General features: G+C 48.3%; 2 long non-coding RNA genes across 5 annotated transcripts in view; one reads left to right on the top strand and one right to left on the bottom strand.

Annotated features, from left to right (window-relative positions):
- Window positions 1-14,412, top strand: part of LOC132350795 (uncharacterized) — a 20,419-nt gene extending 6,007 nt beyond the window's left edge. The window contains exons 1-4 of one of the 3 annotated variants that reach the window (XR_009498011.1): window positions 7,558-7,583; window positions 10,586-10,772; window positions 11,873-11,940; window positions 13,926-14,412. This is a non-coding gene — a long non-coding RNA (uncharacterized LOC132350795). Of the gene's footprint in view, window positions 1-7,557; window positions 7,584-10,585; window positions 10,773-11,872; window positions 11,941-13,910 lie in introns of those variants that run through there. The other 2 variants (XR_009498012.1, XR_009498013.1) reach the window with 2 other exon arrangements.
- LOC132350793 (uncharacterized) lies at window positions 13,769-16,848 on the bottom strand. Of its 2 annotated transcripts, none has more exons than XR_009498009.1 (3): window positions 16,771-16,848; window positions 14,870-15,176; window positions 13,769-14,364 (listed from the first exon to the last, which is right to left on the bottom strand). It is a non-coding gene; the product is annotated as an uncharacterized LOC132350793 (long non-coding RNA). The 2 variants fall into 2 exon arrangements; XR_009498010.1 differs by having other exon boundaries at window positions 14,870-15,079; window positions 16,771-16,847.

Raw genomic sequence — 16,848 nt, 5'->3', positions numbered from 1 at the left:
AAGGGGATCCTTTATTTATATTTTAGTTCTTTAGGATCAATTTAGCCAAAAAAGCAGGAAGTAGGCAAAGCCACATACCCAACAGTGTGAGGGTGTGCAACTGATACATTTCAGGTAAACTCATCTTTGCCCCTCATCTCTCCCTCCTTCTCTGAGTTTGGTGCAATCTGTGTTTGCTCCCTTACAGTGCAGGGGGGTACCCAGAATCTGTGCACAGCTTGCGTGCAGGGTTGTGTTAATGATTTTCTTGCAAGTCTTGAGCTCCCAGGGAGATAGAGCTGCCCAGGGTCCACCAGGCGTTGTCTGTGCAGGGTGGGGTGAGATATCTGCTCTGAAATGGGGTGGAGAGGGGCTACCCAAGCTGCATGGGTCTGTCCCCGCTGCAGCTCCGATAAGGGCTTTGGCAGCTGTCATTTTGACACCCTGGTTCTGGCAGAGGGATGGTACAGTGGTCTTCAGGCCAGGTTACCTGGGGGTGAATTCCAACTTGCCTCTAAGATCAGTGTGAGCTTGGTTAGGTCATGCTTCCTGGGTGTTGGTTTTTCTGTGTTTATAATGAAGCAGTTGGACTCTTCAGATCCTTCTGAGTCACTGAGGCTGAGGTCTTTATAGCCTGAAGTCCATTTCAATGAAGACATCTTGAAAGAGAGGAAGGATAATTTAAACCACAAAATCAGAATGTTCAGAATGTTCAGAATCCCTCACAGTGTGAGGGATTGCTATTCCTGGTGGGGGTCTGACACAGGCACCACCTGCTTTGCTGAGTAAGCCTCATCAGACATGGTCAGGTGGCCCTGCCGGTGCAGCTTGGGCTTCTGGGACCATCTGTCAAGACACAGATTTATGGGGTGCGGCTGTGGAAGGTTTTAAACATTCCATGGGCTTGGCCTTCTTGATGATCACAGATTTCTGGAAATTGGTCTCTGACATCAGTCCTCCCAGGGGACACAGTGAGACTAAATACCAGTCCAGGTTTGTAGCATTTAGGAGGTTAAATGCCCAGTGTTCCCGGGAGTGGGCCCCAACGTGCAGCGGAAACAATATTTTAGTCAAAGGCGTAGAGTCGCTTCGGACAGGGTCTCCCTCTGCTGTTGCTGTGAGGAATGGGTTTTCCTCATCAATCAGAGCCACAAGGGAGGCTCAGGAGAAAGAACACAGGCTCCTTCATCAGGGTCCTGGTTGTGCTCTCCCAGAAAACCACACCCACCCTGAAATGGAAGTGCTGGAGTGAAATTAGGAGGGGGAAGCTACAATTTCCGTTCCGTGTCAGTGCTTTTAATGATTGTGTCTCTGAACATTCTGATTTTGTGGTTTAAATTATAAAAAGATGTTCAAGGCTCTGTCAGGAAAAATGAGAATTCTGTTCGTAAGTCAACCAAAGTCATTTGTAACTTCCCATAAGTACTAAATCATGTTTTATTCATTTGTTTCTGTTCAGTCACCCAACATCACCCAATTGGTCATCCACATACCAAAAATATATATTTTCTGATATAACTAAAAAAGAGTTTATTTTTGAAAACACAGGGGCTTCCAGGTGAATGTGGCTCTTTAGTGGTAGACATTTGGCTCCCCTCTGCCCCCATCAAAGTGCAGCATGAGAACTTTAAAAAGTGTTCACTCCAAGGACACAAGGTAAGAGCAGAGAGGAGGATTCAAGTGAAGGATGGAGGCATGGCAACTGAGTTTTCAGAACATGGGACGTTTCGAGCTACTTGCCTGCAGTAGGTTTTTCCTGTCAGCAGTGTGCCTTTCACCCTGCAAATCCCTGAGGGGCTCAGCACCCAAGGACACCAAGAACTAAAGAGCAAGGGTCAGGTGCGGGGCTAAAAATGAGTGGATAGTTGAAAGTCAGTAAATAGGGACTTCCCTGGTTGCACAGTGGTTAAGAATCCGCCTACCAATGCACTGGACACGGGTTCGAGCCCTGGTCCGGGAAGATCCCACATGCCACGGAGCAACTAAGCCTGTGCACCGCAACTACTGAACCTGCGCTCTAGAGCCTACGAGCCACAACTACTGAGCCTGCGCACCTAGAGATTGTGCTCTGCAACAAGAGAAGCTGCCTCAGTGAGAAGCCCGCACACCGCAAAGAAGAGTAGCCCCCTCTGGCCGCAACCAGAGAAAGCCCGCGCGCAGCAACGAAGACCCAATGCACCCACGTCATCTGGGGACCGCCATCCCTCCTCTCTGCCCTGCCCTTCTCCTGCATCCTCAGCCAATGGAAACCAGAGGCTTATTCTCCAGATGAACTGAATGGTAGCAGTGTGTCAGGCCTTGGAAGGCTAGGCAAAGCAGAGGACAGAAGACAAGTATTAAAGTCAGACTTGTGCTGAATTGTGGGCTCTTCAGACTTTTTCTCCTCCCCGACTCTAGAATAGCAGCAGGCAGACCTATATCCCCAGGCAAGCAGCTGGAGGACTCTTTCTGGAGAGTATGAATAGCCCCAGGGAAGACCTGGACCCTAACTTATGAGGAACCAAAATTCTAATGACCTTCTGGTGAAACCCACAAGTCCTTGAAATCTCCACAGAACACGTCCAATTACTGTTGCAGTACCTTGTCCTAGGTATAAGGAGAGCGCAGGGCCATGAGATATTTGAGGAAGGTGCCAACGTGACAGAGAGGGCCTAAAACAAACAGAAAAAGAGGGCTCAGAGAGAAGGTGCAGGCAATGTAGGAAGCATAGAAAACTTAAAACTAATAAACCCTCTTATTACCATCTTGAGAGATATGTGGGAATATGTTACATCTATAAAACAAGGACAGAACACAATGAAAAAATAACCAGAGCACAAAACTTTTGAAAAGAAAAACAAACAGAACCCAAACAAAATAAAGCAAACAAAACAAAAATGATAGAATGGTTGGAAGTTAAAATCAAGCAGAACAAAAGAAAAAGAAAGAGAAATAGAAGGGAAAGGCTGAGGTTCATCTACTGACCTATAGGAGTTCCAGACAGACAGAGCAAGGGGAAAAAAAGTATTGAAGATGTAGCACAAGAGAGTTTCTCAGAAATGAAGAAAACAAGTATCCAGAATGATTATATTTTAGGAAGATGGGAGGAGGGGTAGTGAGGAGGATGTCCCAAGTTCATGCCTACAGCTGATCAGTCAAAAACTGCAACATGAATACTACCAAATATATGAAAGTGAATATCAGAAGAATTTGCCAGAAGAGTTGACATTTGTCTTTGGGGAGTGGAACTGGGGAGAGGAATTAGAGAAACAAATAGTTGTTTGTTATTGTTGCTTTATTAAGACACTGATTATTCCTTGAAATATTAAGCTTGGTTACTTTTTTATTACTTAGACAAAAATAAAAGTGTATCTTGAAAAAAGAAACAAGGATAAAAATTAAGGAAGTACCTCCCTCCAGATGCTAATATATTAGAGAAAATCCTTCGAGTTATATAGTTGTGCATATAGGGAAAAACATATTACCACAACAGGATTATAACATGCATGCTGCTAAATAATTGATTTTTTAGGCTAAAAATATACTGGAATTGTGCACCTGCCAACAAAAATATATAGAATGCCTATATATGGAAGGCCCCCTGTTAGGTGGTACAGAGAGAATGAAGTTGTATATAGTTAAAAACTATTGTATAAAAGCTGCATGAACTTAGTGCTATGGGAGAGAAACTACATGGCTGAGCCCATCCAGGGAGGCTCCTTAGAAGTGGCTTCCAGGAAGCACTTGAAGCCACAGATGTGGAGACTTCAGTGATGGAGAGGACAAAGTGACCCAGACGATGCCAGCCCCATGCCATCCACAGCTATTGAAGCACGTGTGTGAGACTTGCTGGGCCCACATCACTCATGGTTGTAGCCCTTGTAGAGACCAAGGGACAGGAAACTCCTTGCTTGGTTACAGGGGGCTCTGTCCCTGGCTGGGAAGGAACGTGGGTGGGGTCAGGCCCCTTCCTCATCTCAGTGATGACATTCACCATGTGCCTCACCACACTAGACCCACATCCCTTTTCCTTGCTGGGAAGTTTCCATCAATTGTCACACTGTGAGCTGCGTAATGGTGAGCCGAGCTGTCTTGAGCATGGCGAGGTCCCATCACTGGAGGTTTCCAGGGAGAGGCTGCATTAGGGCAGTGGGGATGCCAACATAATCTTCCACTTGGGATCAAGTCCCACATTCTGACTGCTTCCTTTGTCAGTTCCTTACCTATCTGTTCTCAACTTTAAAAGCTAGCCTCACTTTTCCTCTGTTTGTTTTTCCTGGGATACCTCACCCCTCTGTTCCTTCCACCTACAGTTTCAACCTGTATAATTCCCACCTGTTTTACCTGGTCCAAAAGACTACCTTGGAATGGGGTTCTGGAAACTTTGAGGCAGAGAAGACTGCACCAGGGCACACACACTGGACAGAAGCAGCACACAGGGATGTAAAACCACAAAGTTCTGAGGCTGCAATGGGAGTCCAATTATTGAGTACATGTGGGGAACCCAGGTACATGGTTCTCCTTATTGAACTGAGCGGGAGCCATTGTCATAACTAAATCACATGCGATAAGTGTTAGTTCCAGTTATTGTTTCCATCCCTTCTGTAAAAATTCCTATTGCTGTTGTAATAAATTCCCACACATTTAGTGTCTTAAAATGACACAAATTTATTACCTCATAGTATTGGAGGTCAGAAGCCCCATACAGGTCTCACTGTGCTAAAATCAAAGTGTTGTCAGGGCTGGGTTCCTTTCTGGGGGCTCTGTGGGAAGATCTGTTTCCTTGCTCATTCAGGCTGTTGGCAGAGCTCAGTTCCTTGTGGCTGTAGGACTGACAGCCCCATTTCCTTGCTGGCTGTCAGCTGAGGGTTGTTCCCAGCTTCTAAAAGGCACTCACATTCCTTAGTTTCTGGCCCCCTTTCTCCATCTTCGAAGCTGTCAAATGTGGTCCAGTCCCTCTCACCTTTGAATCTCTTCTTTTGTCTCATTTCTCTCCCAGATGGGAAAATGGCTCCACTGCTCTTGCACTGGGTGTACCTGGATAGCTCTGGCTAGTATCCCTAACTTAAGGTCAGCTCATTAGCAACTAAATTCCATCTGCAGCCTTACTTCCCTTTTTCTATGTAACATAACACTCACAGGTCCCAGGGATTAGGACATGGGCATTGTGGGGGACCATTACTCTGCCTGCTACACTGTCCATCCTTCCACTGCATACTCTGACTTCTACAGGAGATTGGGGAGGGGAACCAAAGCACAAGAAGTTGGGCCATTTTATTTAGCCTTTCAGAGAATCCTTAGAGTAAAACTGCAATTGCGAGAAAGGTAGAAAGCTGCAGCCTATGGACCAGTGTTTCTCAAAGGATGCTCTCCGGACCAGCAGCACAGCATCACCTGTTAGAGATGCAAATCCTGCCCCCCACCACCCCAACCCTGCCACCCGACTGAATTAGAAACTCTAGGGGTGGGGCCCAGCAATCTGGGGTTTAACAAGCCCACGGGTGACTCTGATGAGACCCCCGGCCCCAGATCAACCATCCTTCCCTGCCTCACTGTGCTCTTGGGCTGGACCGTCTCTGCGTTGTGCTTAGGTTTCTTAGGCTGCCAGTGCTTCCCAGTCACTGGGGCCTCCCCGGAAGACTGGGAACTTGATTTCCTCAGAAGTCAGGCTGCTAATACTTTGCAAAGGTAACATAACCCAGAAAATCTACCAGAAGGAACTGAAAGGCCTCTGGCAGGGTCTTCTGGGAAGCCAGCTGGTCTCACAGTTCACACAGGGATGAGGGAAGTCAGGATGCAGGAGAAGAGCCTCAGAGGCGGTTCCAGTGCAGGACACAGGCCAACCTGAGCTCTGCAGCACCGGCTGCAGGGTTCTCTGTGTGGGAGGGTGTTTGAGGAGCAGGTGAAACCAGAGATTTTTGACCCTGGAGAATGAGGTGGGCAGAACCCTATGGGGTTAAACATCCAGAGGATGGGGTCCTTGGACTTTTCTGAGAAATGCAGACTCCCTTTCCCTAAGTGTCACCTAAGACGTTGGGTCTTTTTCTTGACTGCACAGAGGAATCAACTTGGGGAGATTTTACACATCCTAATGCCCGGGCCGCACCTCAGGCCAATTCAATCAGAACGTCTGTGGGGGGATGGGGGTGATGGGGGGGTTGGACTCAGGCTCAGTACCCTTTTTTAAAGCTCCTCAGGTAACTTTATTGTGCTGGTGATGTTGAGAACCGCTGGTCTAACAGTGGCTCTCAATCCTGACTGCACATCAAAATCAACTGGGAAACAGCAACAGCAAACAGCAGGCGGCCTCAGTGCCCTAAACCAGCTCCTGAGGAGATCAGCCTGGGCCTTGTAGGTGTTAGAACTCAGACAGGGTTGGAGGCCGGGGTCTAATGGGCACGGGGCTGTTAATGCTGGCAGTGTGCGGTCTGAGGTTCAGCTCCACCCTCCATCTATAGGGTGGGGGGGGTCTCACCTTTTAATTTCAAGGCGTGAAGCTCCCGGCCCAGCCCGGGCACATGGCAGTGCTCAGTGGATAGTCCTTTGTCTCTGTTAAACTGGCTCTTATTTTTGTCCAGCAAGGAAACGTGTAGCAGAAGAAAGGCCCTCCAATATGAGACCTGGGAGGGATCCCCGGACACAGGGGACTCAGGGAGCAGAGGTGTAGCTGCTACTCAGGACGGCTGTGGGCCTCCCCAGGGGGGTCACTCCATCTCTCTGGTCCCATGAGCTTGGGGGGTGTGTGTGTGCTTCTAGGAAGCTGGCCCTGTCTTCTTCCAAGGAAGTTTCTCCTGCCTCACAGGAGGAGTTTCAGTTTCTAGTTGCTTTATGATCAGTGTTTGGCTTTTCTCCTTTTGAGCCTGCCATATGAAATACATCATTATGAAATACATCATTATGAAATACATAGTACATAATGATGTATTTCATATTTGCACTGAAGGGGGTCTCATGTCTGAACCCACCCATTGGCATGTCAATGTTTTGTTCTTGCTAAAAGAATCAGCTGGGACTCAAATGTCAGTTAAAAAAAAAAAAAAAAACCGATTTGTCAACAATGATCTCAAAGTCTCCCATTTGAGGAAGGATAGGTGCCGCCCTTAATAGATGTTGGTGGGCGTGTCGGGGTCAAGGGGCTGGCCTGGGAGTGACAGGCTTGGGGCTGCTTACTGCATGGAAACCCTGGACCTCGATGATCTCATCTGTATGATGAGGTGAGAAGTCCAAGGATCATCAACATCCCCCTGGCTCTGATACCCTGAGACTGTGAAATGAGGTGAAATCTTGCTGAGTGGGAAGACGACCTGTAGCCAAGGACACGGACGTCTTTCCCCCAATCTCCGCCTAGCTTTCGCTGAAGTGCCGGGAAGTGCTCCTCCCTGGGAGTTCAAGACCTCGCTGTGTGTAACTCTTACCCAGGCAAGCATCTTCTTGCTTTTCTTTTTCAGACCATGGAACGTCAGTGCATGAATGAGCTGGGATTTATATCTGTAGGCTTGGCTGCTTTTTGGAGCTTGCTTGGATTTTGAGATATAAATTACACCTATGAGTGTGTCCTGCTCCAGGACCTGTGTTATTTATTTTTTGAGCTTGAGGATCACAGAGGATCAGATCTGGGGGGCCAGGTGAGTCTGGCCAGGGACTGTTTAAAGGCTCTATATTTCCACTGTTCTTTACCCACTCACACTGGTTCCAGTTGTTTTGAAAAAGAGCAATGGCTCATAGATATGAGTGTGAAGCCTGGGTGAGTTGCCCTTGGCCTTGCCTTCCTCCTGGGCACAGGGTTTAGCATGCACAGGAGTGGCAGGGTGATGGGGGAGGAGAGGGCTAGGACTGGCTTTTAACATCCTAGGTCTGAAAGTGACACAATACCAAGCTCTCTATACAGGCTGCCAGTCCCCTGACACTTCTGTTTCCATGGAAAGAAGCATAGAGACAGTTATACATTTGGGAGTACCTTTGACAACGCCTTAAATTGCCCATAAGGTACAGAGTGCAGAGGCTGGTGTATACAACCCTGGACAAAAATGTGTACTATAAATGAATAGTGCACAGAGCAATGCAGGCATGTCATGAACATATATGCAGGAAACATGCTGACAATAATTATTGTGATTATATAAAAGAGGGCAAAAGACTGCTTCACACCCACTTGAATGGCTATTACTAAAAAAAAAGGAGAATAATAGGTGTGGCCAGGATGTGGAGAAACTGGAACCCTTGTGCACTGCTGGTGGGAATGAAAAATGGTGCAGTCATTTTGGAAAACAGCAGTCCCTCAAAAAGCTAAACACAGAATTACTGTAAGATCCAGTGATTCCTCTTGTAGGTGAAGCTAAGTGAAATGTTAGACACGAAAGGACAAATTCTGTATGATTACACTTTTATGAGGTCCTAGAACAGGCAAATTCATAGAGACAGAGAGTAAAATAGACGTTGCCAGGGGCTGGGGGCAGGAGGAGTGTGGAGTTATTGTTTAGTGGGTATAGTTTCTGTTGGGATGATGAAAAAGTTCTGGGGATGGATTGGATGGTGGTGATGGTTGCATAATATTGTGAATGCACTAAATGCCACTTAAAAATGTTTAAAATGGTAAATTTTATGTGTATGGACCACAATAAAAAGGGCAAAAGCGCCAGTGGTTGAATTTGCCTCACTCACCCTCCCTCCAGGGTTGGGGTGGACTCCATCACGTCCCACCTGTGCTTCACCACGGTCCTGTTGGGGGGATGGGTGAGTAAACAGGGTGCGAGGAATTTGTCCAAGGTCTGTTATTCTCCTTTAGTTTCTCCCTAACACATACATACGTATTCTCATTTGTATGCCTGCTTACTGTTTGTCTCCCCTCCACTAGCATATGCATCCTCTCAGGGCAAGGACTTTGTGGGGTCCCTCACCCCAGTATTCCCAGTGCCTGGAACAGTGCCTGGCACACAAGAGACGTTTATAACAAATGAAGACGCAAACTATACTCTTTGAGCTGGTGGGGGGCAGGCACAGAACATGTGCCTCTCTTCCTTCTGGCTCTGCCACCCTGTATTCGGCCTGGATGGGCGAGTGGGGACCCCATAAATGTGAAGCCTTTCATGCTCCAAACCAGGATAAATGGCCTCAGGAGAGCCGCCCCCTGAGCACTGGCACTCTTTTGGTGGCTGCAGGGCTTCCCCCTTGGAGTCACCCGTTTCTAAGTGGCTGGATTCTTCCTAGCCTGCTGCCCCGCCCTGCCTTGACCCTGCCCCAGCACACCTCGGTGTCTGGACAGATGTGGCCTCTTCTCTTACTTCGCTCCCGCTGGACCCAGATTCTTTTGCCTCTCGGTCCTGGGCCCGAGTGGAAGCTCGCCCTGTCCCTCTCAGGGTAGCTGAGGGCCAGAGCCTGGGCACATTTGGGCAGGAGGTGAAAGCTGGCTCCAGGCTAACCTTCGGGCCCCTCGCAGTGGCTTTCTTCTCCCTTGGTGCTTCCTCCCCACCCTTGGAGCTCCCTGGGGCTGACATTTTACCTTCACTTTCACCCCTGTGTCCAGCACAAGGGCCTGTCCTGTCAAAGCTGATGGCAGATCAAGTTGCCCCCTGCTGACAGGGCAAGCGCTGCCGCTAACAGACCCTTGTCCCAGCCCTGGTTTTGGGGTGTGTCAGGGTTGTGGAGCTGGCCTGGGAGTGACAGGTTTGGGATCTGCTTACCTCCTAATGATCTCATCTGCTCAATGAGGTGAGAGGGTCTGAGGGTCACAAACATTCTTCCAGCTCTGACGCTCAGATCATAAAACAAGGTGAAAACATGCTGAGCAGGGGAGATGATCTGTTAGCGAAGGACACGGACACCTTTCCTCCAATCTCTGCTTGACTGACACCCTATGTTCAGGGTCACGGGGTACCACCCATTACTTTGATTTCAAAACAGCTCAAAGAGACTCATCTTTTCTCGATCCTGGTCCCCAGTCCCCAGTTTAATTTCCTTCTATGACATCACTATCTACCTATCACTCAGATTCAGAACCTCAGAGCGGACTTTGCTTCTAGTTTTCCTTCAGCCCTTCCCAGGTCAGCAGAAGCCCTGAAGTTCCCACTTCCTGGCGTTGCCCTCATCTGCCTCCTCTTTATCACCCCTGTGTCTGTGGCCGACCCCAGGGCTGCCTGCTTATCCTCTGATGTGTGCCATCGACTGCCAGCTGACCTCCTCGCCTCTCACCCCTCCACCTGCCGCTCCAGATGCCACACTACAGCCAGGGGGTCGTTCAGAGATATGGACTAAACCATACCACTTTCCAGTGTAAAGGTCAACAGTTCCTGCAGGTACACAGGGCTCTGGGACAATAGCATGCTGGCTGGTAAATGTTTAACAACAGCCGTGCAGGACGAGAGCCCTTATTTGTAGCAAAATTCAATGTATGTACACCAGGTAGGTGAATGTCACGGGAATGTGGTTAATAGGTACTCCAAACTGCTGAGCTCAACTGCAATATTAGATTTGTAAATGGTGCCTAGTACATCCCCATAACCCCTGTGGGTGGTATGACCTCTTACTTCCTAATTAAAATGATCCCTTTATCACTCCTCTCTCAACGCTAACTCTGTCTTGTTTTTTAAATCTAGTTCACTCTATACCAGCAATTTTCATTATTTCCCAGGGGTGGAGATGTTTCCATGGTGATGCTGGGAATGGTGCAGGTACCCTCAACTCTGACCTACCTAAGGGACTTGTTGGTGGGAGACTTTATCCTGGGATCAATGGGTCGGAAGCAGGAGTTGTAACCTCTACTTCTATCTCTTCCCCACACTTCAGTGCAAAAGAAAGTTGCAGAAAGCAGAAGTGAGGTGAGTGGAGAAGGACCTCATGTGGCTTTTTACCCCCTAATAAACCACTTCACCAAATGCTTATATGATTGTTCTGATCAGCATGGCAGCATGCCAGAAATTCTCACAGAGAGAGAGAGAGAGAGAGAGAGAGAGAGAGGAGAACAAGAACATCAATGCGCCATCTCTCTGCTTCCCTTAGAACACAGCTTCTGAGTGAGGGGCTGCATTTGTTGTCTCTTTGGTGTGTGGCATGAGGAGAAAGCTATCCCACCCCTACCACTGTTGATTTGTAGAAATTGTATAGTTATATGGTTAATATAGTCAATGCATGTTGACAAACTGGATACTTTGGTGCCAAAGATTGGCTTTTCTGAGTCATCCATAGCCGACCTTGGTATTTAGCAATTTAGTATAGAGCGCCTGTGGTGTGCCTGCCCCTGGGGATGCAGAGATGAATGACATTCCTTGTTATGTTCCAGGAGTTTCTGGTGTGGGAGCTCAGAACTGGGGGAGGCAGGCAAGAATCCTGATTCAGGGAATGCATTTCATAGACACTGCCTCTGTAGGCAAGTTTAGATGTCCACGACTGCATGGGAACCCTTCCTTAGCAAGTCCCTGGCAACGAATTGAGGGTTGGGTTGTAGAATTAGACATGGACTCCACTTTGTCCTTTATAGCCCAGGGCCCCCTCTGCCCACCGAGAGACAGATCTCCATTCAGTTCCTAGGTCCATGATCCTCAAGGAGAGAGCTTTAAAAGGTTTTTGAAAATCGAGGCACAACCAATACACAGTACCATGGAAGATTTTAATCTTTCAGTTTGGAGAATTTTGATAATCATATATATCTATGTAACTACCACTCAAAACAAAGGCTAGAACATTTTCAATCTCCAAGCGAGCTCCCTGTACCCCCCTGCAATCAACCACCCAACCACTGTGTTCTTACTTTTGTGTGTTAAAGATTAGTTTTGACTATTCTAGATTTAATATAAATGGAATCATAAGGTATGTATCCTTTGTGTCTGGCTTCTTAAAAATTTAAGATTCTTCCATTTGGGTTTTTATATCTGTTTTTATTATACCATAATTCATTTACCCATTCATCTGTTATTTCCAGGTTTTAACTGACTATTATGAAGAAAGGTGCTATGAACATTGAAGTACAGTTCTCTTTTGCAGACACAGGTATTTATTTCTTGTGGTAAATACCTATGAGTAGAATTGCTGAGTCATAGGGTAGATGTATGTTTACCTTTATAGAAACTAACAAACAATTCTCTTTAGTGGCAATCTACACTTACAGTTGTGGTGGAGAACTCTGGCTGGGTCTGATTTTAGCCAGATGTGAAATAGAATGTCATCATGGAGAGTTTTAACTCACCCTTTTATTTATTTATTTATTTATTTATTTATTTATTTATTTATTTATTAGTTTTGGCTGTGTTGGGTCTTCGTTGCTGTGTGTGGGCTTTCTCTAGTTGCAGCGAGCGGGGGCTACTCTTCGTTGCGGTGCGCGGGCTTCTCACTGTGGTGGCTTCTCTTGTTGCAGAGTACGGGCTCTAGAGCACAGGGGCTTCAGTAGATGCGGCGCGCGGGCTCAGTAGTTGTGGCTCGTGGGCTCTAGAGCGCAGGCTCAGTAGTTGTGGCGCATGGGCTTAGTTGCCCCGCGGCATGTGGGATCTTCCTGGACCAGGGCTTGAACCCGTGTCTCCTGCATTGGCAGGCGGATTCTTAACCACTGCGCCACCAGGGAAGCCCTTAACTCACACTTGTTTGGCATTTTCACACTATCCTCCTGATGCTCACAGCCTACCCTACCTTCAGGTTTGAGGATATCTTGTTTACAGACCAAGAACCCAATGCTCATAGAGAGTGAGTACCTTGTCCAGTCAGCCAGGTGATACCTGGCACCTCTGGCATTCCAGCCCAGCTCTGGCTGTGTGGTATAATCAAAAATAGACTTTTGATCTTTGTCCCTGGGTCCTGACACAGAGCTCCTAAAACCTTAGGAATTTCCTGAGCGTTTTTTATTATTCATAACAAGCCCCTTTCAACCACACCAGAATTTATGCTAATGAGTTGACCACACCAGAATTTATGCTAATGAGTTGACCACACCAGGATTTATGCTAATGAGTTGATTCTTGGCAGCCCCTACAGAGCTTCAGGATGGGGATTGGTTGCCAGGGGAACCAACCACTTGATTAGAAGGTTACAACTTTCAGCTTCACCTTCTGACCTTTGAGTAGGGTAGAGGGTCTGGGGATTGACTTCAATCACCAATGGCCATGATTTAATCCATCATACATCATAAAATTGTACTTGTAAGTAGAGTTGACTCCTTCTAGCAAATTATAAACCTGAGGGGGTCATGGGAACCCTGAATTTGTAGTCAGCCAGGCAGAAGGGCAGGTCTGGGGACTTCGTTTGCAACTGGTATCTAAAGTGGGGACAGTCTTGTGGGACTGAGCCCTTAATCTGTGGGATCTGCATCGGCTCTGGGTAGTTAGTGTCAGAATTGAATTGAACTGTTGGACCCTCAGTTAGTATTAATGAATCAGAGACCTGGTGTTGGAACGATGTATGTGACCTCAGTTAAAACCATGCAGGCTGACTCTTAGCTGCCCCCTCCCACTGCCCCTCTGTTTTCTTTGGGCACATAGTACTAGGTTGCCCTTTAAACAGTGGGACCTGCGGGTGTTAGAACTGAAGAGTGACGAGAGCCCTCCTCTGAGCCATGTGAATGTGCTGATGCTTGTGTTAAAACAGCAGAATCATGACGTGAGCAGACATCTCCAGGGATTTGCCAGATACAATTTATCAAGCTTCTCAGGACAGACACTTACCAAGACTGAATTCCAGAATGTGTCACAGAGATAAGGAGGGGAAGCAGACAACATAAATTGCCAACTGTGAGTTGACAGAGATGACACGGAGAAGAAGTCTTATAAGAATACTTTAATGGAAATAGAAATGTCATCAGTGAACAAGACTAAATGGCAATGGAGTCGTATTTAGGGACATTTTATGAGTGTTATTAAGTTTTGTGCATTTTAAAATGCTAATAATGGGAAAAGAGGGATAAGATTTTTGTCTCTCATTATTATTTATACATAATAAAAATATCCATTAACGTTGTTGGGACTATTTGCTAGTTTTATCTTTTTCAGAAGTGATGTTTTCCCAGAGTGTCTAAGACTTCTTCTCTCATACTGAGTTGTTGAACCTGGAGTACATTGCAGTTTAGACTCTGAAGCTGACTTTATCACGAGGATATCTGGGTACTGACACTAAGCTGTGAAGACAACCCTTCCCATTACCTGTGCATGAAAGCCGCTGGAAACTCCTGATGCCTTGAGGCTACGCAGCTGCGTGAGCACATACTGTGGAGAACCACGCAATGCAGAACTTTCAGTTCCATGCGTTTTTGCAGGAAGTGACCCCGCACATCATCTCTTTTCACCACTCGTTAGGAGAGGAGAAGCTCAGTTCTGGAGAGGTGAAACACTTGCTTAAGTCCAGCTGGTCACTGGCAGGGGTGGGAGGAGAATGCCATCTCCTTGGACTTTCGCTGCTGTGCGGGATGCAGTTTGTGGGGCAATGCCTCACCTTTGAGAGAAAGGAAAGAAAGAGAGAGTGATGTCTTAGGAAAATAAAAGCTCCAATCTATTGAGCATTTACCATGTGTCAGGACTCTGTCAATGCTTTACGCATCCACAACCCTAAGGAGAGAAGACTGAGCCTGGGAAAGGCGAAGTGAGCTCTCCAAGGTCAGAGGTCAAGCGAGTGGGCATCTGCCATGTGATCTGTCTGTACAGCAGCCCAGGGTTGTAAATGCTGCCCTCCCCCTGGTTCAGAGTCTCACTTATCCTCATTGTCCAGATGATGACATGATTTGGGTCTTCCTGGCCTCAGTATTCCAGAATCTGTTGTCAGCTCATTTTTAGGCTGGTCCCTGATCACCCAAGGACCACTTGCCAGTTGTCCTTGCGGAGGAAGCTCAGGCTCACCCTGAATCATGCACCTTTATTTTCTCGGGTTTTTGCTGAAGCTCTGAAAAGGGGATGGGACACACGGAACACGACTGTTCCAGGGTGACTGTGTTCAAGCCCACCTTTTACGCACCTCCAGCGTCAGCAGCCTCCTCTTGGTCTGTCCATGGTTCTGTTTTCCAGTGGCTGAAGGAACACGTGCCGTCTGTTTTGTTACATGTTCTGTGTCTTCCCAGAGCCCCCGTGCCACGCGCAGGCCTGGGAACTGCGTAGTCCCCCAGACACAGAGAAGTCTTCCAGCCACAGGCAGACAGCCTACGAAGGGAACATCCCTGGCCCAGCAATGAGCCCTTCTAGTTCCTGGAGCCAGGAATCAGAGCAAACCTGCTTTTAATAAGGCTTTCCTGGCCTTGGCTTTAAATCTGCAATCTGGGGAGAGAAAGAGTTGGGTCCACAAGGACTTGGAGGCCAGAGCAAGTATTTGGTGAGGCTTTCACATTTCACACGTGCTCCCTTTGCACGAGCCCCACCTTCCATCTAACACCCTGACCAGGAGCCTGGGGGTGGGCTCATCTTCCACACCCAATTGTTTCCTTGCCTTCTTAATAGCACTTTGATCCATTCCCTTCTCAGCACACTCACTGCTCCTGCCTCAGCTTAGGCACTAATCATTTCTCACCTCGATGACTGAAATGGCCTCAGATAGGGTCCCCTGTGGCCTGTATTCCCTGCTCCCTCTTGTCCTGGGTGTCTTGCCCTCTTTACTCATGCAGCGAGAGTTCTTAGGTTGGAAGCAACAAGGACCTATTCTAGTAACTTAAACAGAAGAGGATACATTGGAAGGATGCAAGCTTGTCCAGGGGTTGGAAGGGAGGGCTGGTAGGCCAGGCCTGGAGCAGGCAGATAGATGTCCAGGGTCTCACTGGAGAGAACAAACCCACCTCCCCTGACTTTACTTTTGCAAATCAAATGTCCATTACAGTTGCCAACTTTCAGATAGTGTCTGGGGGAGGGAGCAGAGCCTGGCTGAGGACATGACTTCCCAGGGCCCTGAGTGAAGGATTTGGGAGTAAGGGAATGAGGTGATGGGCAGTGTCTTTGGGAGTAAAATGAAATCAAAGCTCAGAGGGCCATGCAAACCATTCATCAACTGGAAGAAGTGAGGCAGGGAGAGAGAGGGAGGGAGGAAGGAAGGATAGGAAGGAGGGAGAGAGAGGAGACAAAGAAGGCAAAAAGATTAATGCGAAAGGAAGGAAAGAAGGGAGTAGAGTGGAGAAAAGAGGAGCTCTGAAACTTGAGACAGTGGCTAGAACCCAGGAAGCCTGGCCAGGCATCAGGAGGTTTGAAGCAGAGGGTGGGAGGTGGCCCCAGGGGAAATCCTTTGAGCTGCAGGGAGGGGCCTCTGGAGCACTGGGTGGGGGATTTGAGGCCTCGGGTGTGGATAAGAAGAGATTCTCTAAGGACACCCACCCAGAGCCACGCTGGGCATAAGGGGAGCAGGAGGAGTGAGTCACAGGCCTGTCCTCAGCGCCCACAAGGTGGCAGGGACCCCGAGACCAGCCAAGAGATTCGAGAGCAACCGAGGACAGGACAGGATGCAAAGAGCTAAGTCTGTTGAGCCCTACATTGTTCTCGATCCTCTGCAAGGTGGGCATCCCCGAACCTCCTCACAGGTGAGGACGAGCAGACCCAGAGGGCTCGAGAGCCTTCCTCAACACCCACAGCTAAGACAGCAGCACCACTGGGGGCTGGGCGCAGGGGCGTCTGCTCCCGCCGGCACTGTGCTTTCCTCCACACTACGCGTGCAGCCTCTGAACGCCGCTGATCCGGATCTGAGGCTCAGGGAGGCCGAGGCAGGAGGTGGAGAGCGCAGCTTCGCGGTTAAGGGGGCGTTTGTGCTGGGCAGGGGTGCACTGCATTGAGGCAGCCGTCCCCTCCCCGGCCCAGGTGCGCCCGGCTCCTTCTCAGAAACCCCTTCTCTGCAGGTGGGTGTGCAGCAAGGAAGTGGTGGGGGCGTCCTTACCTCCCCCAAGCTGGCCTTTCAGTGTCACCAGGCTGCTCCCTCCCAGGTTTCAGCACATTGCCCAGCCGTTGATTGCTC

The sequence above is a fragment of the Balaenoptera ricei genome, chromosome 16 (genome assembly GCF_028023285.1).
Source record: "Balaenoptera ricei isolate mBalRic1 chromosome 16, mBalRic1.hap2, whole genome shotgun sequence".
Taxonomy (NCBI): domain Eukaryota; kingdom Metazoa; phylum Chordata; class Mammalia; order Artiodactyla; family Balaenopteridae; genus Balaenoptera; species Balaenoptera ricei.
This window is presented reverse-complemented; position numbering and strand designations above follow the sequence as displayed.